This window comes from Rousettus aegyptiacus, unplaced genomic scaffold (assembly GCF_014176215.1).
Source record: "Rousettus aegyptiacus isolate mRouAeg1 unplaced genomic scaffold, mRouAeg1.p scaffold_m13_p_7, whole genome shotgun sequence".
NCBI classification, from domain to species: domain Eukaryota; kingdom Metazoa; phylum Chordata; class Mammalia; order Chiroptera; family Pteropodidae; genus Rousettus; species Rousettus aegyptiacus.
The window spans coordinates 61785488-61791487 of NW_023416310.1; positions in this window are offsets into that span (position 1 = coordinate 61785488).

The window sequence follows — 6000 nt, forward strand, 5'->3', positions numbered from 1 at the left end:
TTATATAGCAAAAAAGACTTTGCATATATAACTAATTTAAGAATATTGAGATAGCCAGGTTATCCTGAATTACCTGGATGGCCTGCTGTAATCTCAGATGTCTTTATAAGAGAAAGGAAAGAGGGAAGGTCAAAGGAGACAGAGGTAATGTGCAACAAAGATTTGAAGATGCTACACTGCTGATTTGGAAGATGGAAGAAGGAGCCATAAACCAGGTACTACAAGGGAAGTAGCTATAGAAGCTGGAAAAGGCTAAAAATGAATCCTTGCCAGATCTTACAAAGGGTGTGTGATCCTGCTGACATCTTAGTTTCAGCTCAGTGAAACAATTTAGGACTCTGACCTCCAGAATTGCAAGAGAAAAAATAATGTGTTGTTTTAAGTAACTAAATTGGTAGTAATTCATCACAGTAGCCATAAGCAACTAATACATGTTCTAACAACATTACAGTTATGTTAAAAATACACCGTATTTTAAAGAAGAGTAATATGCTTATTTTGTTACTACTGCAATGCATGCATTGTTTGGGTACTGTACAATTTCTAACATCTTAAAGTCCAACTGGACACTGACAACCTCACTTCTCATTTTACATTGGTTTCCATGCAATACTTACTTTTTATCATAGTTCATAAAAATATGATGACGTTAAAAGGAATGTGGTTCAATCTAATGTTGAAACTGTAAACTACCTGTGTTAGCTCATGTACTATCCAACAGATACCAGGAATCTGTGTTTTTTCCTCAAACACTTAAATATCCTCCAAAGCTTTTGGAATACATTTAGGTATATATTTTTGTACCAGAATCCTAAGTGATTAAATTTGGTCCTGTGATTTTAAATCTCTCTGTATATATTGATTCCCAAATAAGTTTGTGTTTTCATTTCAAATTACTCTCTTTAACCCCCAACTTGCAGATCCAACAGTCTACCCATTGTCTCAACTTATATATCTAAAGAGAATCTCAAATTACATGTTCATGACAGAATTGCTATTACCTTTAAACTTTTTTCCCTGCCCTAATACCCACACCCCCAAATCTTTCACCCTTTATCTCTGTTTAAGATTTCTCACTTAAGTCAATGACCGTATTAGAGATCTCCAGAGAAACAGAACCAAAAGGATGATGGATGGATGGATAGATGGATGGATGGATGGGTAGACAAGAGATAGATAGATGATAGATAGATGATAGATAGATAGATAGATAGATAGATAGATAGATAGACAGACAGATGATAGAGAGAGAGACAGACAGACAGACAGATAGATAGATTGATTGATATAAGAGGATATTTATTATAAGAATTGGCTCATGAGATTATGGAAGCTGAAAAGTCCCACAGTCTGCTATCTGCAAGCTGGAGAACCAGGGAAACTGGTGGTATAATTGAGTATCAGTCTAAAGTCCTGAATATCAGGGGTTTGATGGTGTAATTTCTGGTTCCAGTTTGAAGTCCAGAGAAACTAAAGCCGGAAGAATCGTGAGTGTAAACACCAAAGGACAGGAGAAGATGAATGTCACAGTTCAAGGAAATAGAGCAAATTTAACATTCTTAGCTTTTTTTGTTTAATCCAGGCCCTTAATGGATTGGATAATATCCACCCACCTTTGTGGGGGCTATTTTATTTACTCAGTCTACTGATTCAAATCTTTATCTCTTCTGGAAACAATATCACAAACACACACACAAAAATAATGTTTTACTAGCTCTTTCGGTATCCCTTAGCCAAGTCAGGTTGACACATAAAATTAACCATGAAAGTGACATTATCATTGTTTAGTTCCTTTAGCCAAAAATTAGAGTCTTCTTTGCTGTCTTTTACTTCCTTTATCCCACTCATCAGTAACTCCTAATAATAATGACTTTAGCAGTCATCCCACCCATCAGTAACTCCTAACAATAATGACTTCAGCAGTCTAGAGTGGAGCTTTATGTAATGTCCACTAGAACCCTGCAACTTTTCTGCTCAAAGTTCAATGATTCTGGGTAACACTGAGAATAAATACAAAACACTTCATATTGGCTACAATAGCAGTCCTCAACCAGGAACAATCGTACCTCCTAGGGAGGATATTTGCCGAAGTCTGGAGACATTTTTGTTTGTCTCAAAGGAGTGGGAGTACTATTGCTAGTGGGCAGAGGCCAGAAAGTCTGCTAAATATCCTATGATACATAGGAGAGCCCTCTCAACAAAAATCATCTGTTTCAAATTACAATAATGCCAAGGTTGAGAAACCCTGGATTACATAAACCCATGTCATCTGGTTCTTGCCAAAAAACTCTCACCTGATTTTCTGCCTCTGTTTCCTTTTGATCAAACTGACTTTTCTCTTCCTCAAGCATCCTTCTCCTTCAGGAACACAGCCTTTGTTGTTTCTCTTGCCTAGAATGCTCTTGCCCCAGATATGCACATTCTACTTTGTTCAGGCTACTTAAATGTCACTTCCCAGATAGGATATTCCTGACTACCTTATCTAAGATAACTGATACAGTAGAGCCTACTTCAATAATTTATTTGATCAAAATGATCTATTAAGTGGCTCCTCACTTCAGTCCCCCTCACAAGAAGACTAAATAGCAACTATCCATAGACAAAACTCCACTGTAAAATCTAGAGCATAGAGATGAGACTGAAGTAACCTCCCACCCTCTGGACTACAGAGACTGAGAAGGACTGCATCACAAAGGTAAGATAAATGGCTACACTCTGATGACATCATACACAGGCTGAGATAGCACCACACCTAGGGGCTCCCCTGAGCCTATGAGTTCTCCAGTGGGAAAGGAGAGCCAAGAGTGGACTTCCAGCTACTCCAGGATACTACCCAGGAGGCCCACTAGGAAAATACCTCACAGGGATTACCAGGGGGAATCTGTGCATCTTGACAACCAGGTGTCAGAATGAGAGAGAAGGATGGTGTTTACACCAACCGGCACTCAGATCTTGGCAGACTGAATTTTTTTTTACAGTGGCACATGAGTAGTGATCCCAGACAGCGGTTCTGCTTATCTGCAGAGCAGAGCTGATGGTTCGATCTGGTCAGGGAGCTTGGTGGGCTGTTATATCTGATTCAAGTCCCCAATTAATAAACCATACTGGTCTTGGACTGTTCTACAGCCTTGCCTGGGCAAGGAAGAAAATGCAAAGCCCTTCCCACTGAAGAATATAGCCCACACTGAAGCCTGACCAAGAAACCCAATTAGAGCACCTGGGAAGCTGTGTAGCTCACCTTGGAGCTCCACTTACCATGGCACCCAGTCAGAGAGTCCAGCCAATACCTCTGACAATTACAGAGCTGAGTTTGTGGCCTCGTCTGGCCAGGGAACTTGGTGAGCAGTTCTACTTGATTTGGGTCCTCACCTAAGGAGCTGTGTGGGCCTTGTAGGCTGTTCTGTCACAGCACCTGAACAAGGAAGCAAATTTGAAGCCCTGCCTACTGCTGAATATAGCAGTCAGTCATACCTCACCAGGAAGCCTAACTGGAGCACTGGGAAGGCTGCATAGCCCACTCTACATTTCTATTTTCAGTGATACCTGAGCAGAGTCCCAGCCAGTGGCTCTGCCCAGCTTCAAACCTGAGCCAAAGACCTCATCTGGCCCAGGAGCCTGGTTGGAGTTCCACCTCATTCCAGTCCCAGCCATCTGGCAATAGTACTAATAGAGCTTATTTTATAAATCTGCCCGAGCAGGAAAGTAAATTCACAGTCATGCCCAGATGGTGAGTATAGAATCCAGTCCCAACTAACTAGAAAGCCTAATCACATAAAAGGTCAGCCTGGAACCAACCCTACAGCCACATTTAGACAGGGAACTAAGACAGCAGTCTTATCCAACTGCTCCCAGCCAGTGGCACTCCCAACCTCAGAGCACCGGAAGTAGCATACCCAAACAGAGAGAGCCCCACTTGCCCAAGGATGCTAATAGCTGCCTGTCTAGAGCCCCCAACTGAGCTGACTGATGAAGAAACATCCCTATTGAAAAAAGAGAAGAAAAACAATCTCATTTACATCAAAAACAATAAAATATTTAAGAATAAATTTAACTGCGAAGGTGACAAATGTATGTATTGAAATCTATAAGACATTGATGAAAGAAATTGGATAAACACAAATAAATGAAAAAAAATCTATGTTCAGAAGCTGAAAGAATTAATATTATTAAAATGCTTATACTAACCAAAGATATCTATAGATTATAATCTCATATAATGAGATTCAGGAAGTAATCTATCTATAGATTATGTTGGTATCAAGACTCCAATGGCAATTTTACAGAAATTGAAAAACCAATCCTAAATTTTATATGGAACCACAAAAGGCTCTGAATAGCCAAACCAATTTTGAGGAAGAAGAAAGCTGGAAATATCAGTCTTCCTGATTTCAAACTATACTACAAAAATGGTATAGTACTGGCAAAAAAAAAAAAAAAAAAAAAAATGAACATATAAACTAATGGAACAAAACTGAGAGCCAAGATATAGACCTATGCACATATAGTCAACTAATATTTAACAAGGGAGCCAAGAATACTCTATGGAGGAAAGTAACCTCTTCAACAAATGATGCTGGGAAAACTGGATATTCACATGCAAAAGAATGAAAATAGACTGCTATATTAAACTCCTCACAAAAAGGTAACTCAAAATGTATTAAAAACTTAAATGTAAGACCGAAACCCATAAAATTCTCAGGAGAAAATATAGGGCTAATGCTCCTTGACTTTGGTCTTGGTCGTAATTTTTTGGATTAACACCTGAAGCAAAAATAACAAGTGGGAATACATCAAAGTAAAAAGCTTCTGCATGGCAAAAGAAATGATCATCAACAAAATGAAAAGGCAACCTATAGAATGCGAGAAAATATTTGCAAGTCACATTACCTGATAAGATGTTAATATCAAAATATATAAGGAACAAATACAACTCGGTAGGAAAAAAAAAACCCATAATCCAATTTAAAAATGGGAAAGAACCTGAATATACATTTTTTTCCAAAGAAGACATGCAAATGGTCAATAGACATATCGATATGCACTCAAAAATTGCTAATATGAGGGACTGAGTGAAGGTAGTCAAAAAGTTGTAAGATAAATAAGTTCTGGTGTTGTAATATATGTCATGGAAACTAGAGTTAGCATGAAAGTTGCTAAGAGATTAGATCTTAAAAGTTCTCATATGAAAAAGATGTGTAACTCGTTTAGGCGATGAACACGTTAATTAAAATTAGAATCTTTTGTGACATATAAATATATGCAATTATTATGTTATACCCCTTAAAATAATGTTATATGCCAATTATCTCACAATAAATAGGAAAATAAAATAAAATTTAATTTAAAACGAAAACTCCCTCTCCCTCACACACAAAATCTATTAACCACAGGAAGTTGGAAAGTTGAAAAGTAAACTAATCCAAAAGAAAGAAAGATTTGTCCCAGGAAGCTTGGTCTCATGAGTCAAGGGCTCAGAGGAGATTACATTTATTCTGAAGGTAGTAGAATATCTGTATTAATATGATTAAGCTGCCATAAAAAATATTTTAGGTTTAAACAAAAGACCTGTTTTCTTACAGTTCTGAAAGCCTAGAAGTCCAAGATCAAAGTTCTGGCAGATTCATTTCCTGTTTTTTTTTTTACAGGCTTCTGACATTAGAGGTCCTAGTTCTCGCTGTGTCCTCACCGGAAAAAGAACAGGTTTTTATCTCTCTTCCTCTAATGAGGATACTAATCCCATTATGGGGGGCCCTGCCTCATGACCACATAGAAACTTAATTAACTCCCAAAGGGCTTGCCTCCAAATACCATCACCGAAGAGATAGGGTTCAACATATTTATGGGGGTGGGTGACACAAATATTCAATCCATACTATAGTCTTTGAGATCTGTTTTTTTTTTTTTTTCTTTAAGACAGCACTTTGGACTTACCAATGATTCATGATGTGTTTGTGTGTGTGTAGAAGGGGTGGCAAACTATGAGGTAATTACAGAGTTTAA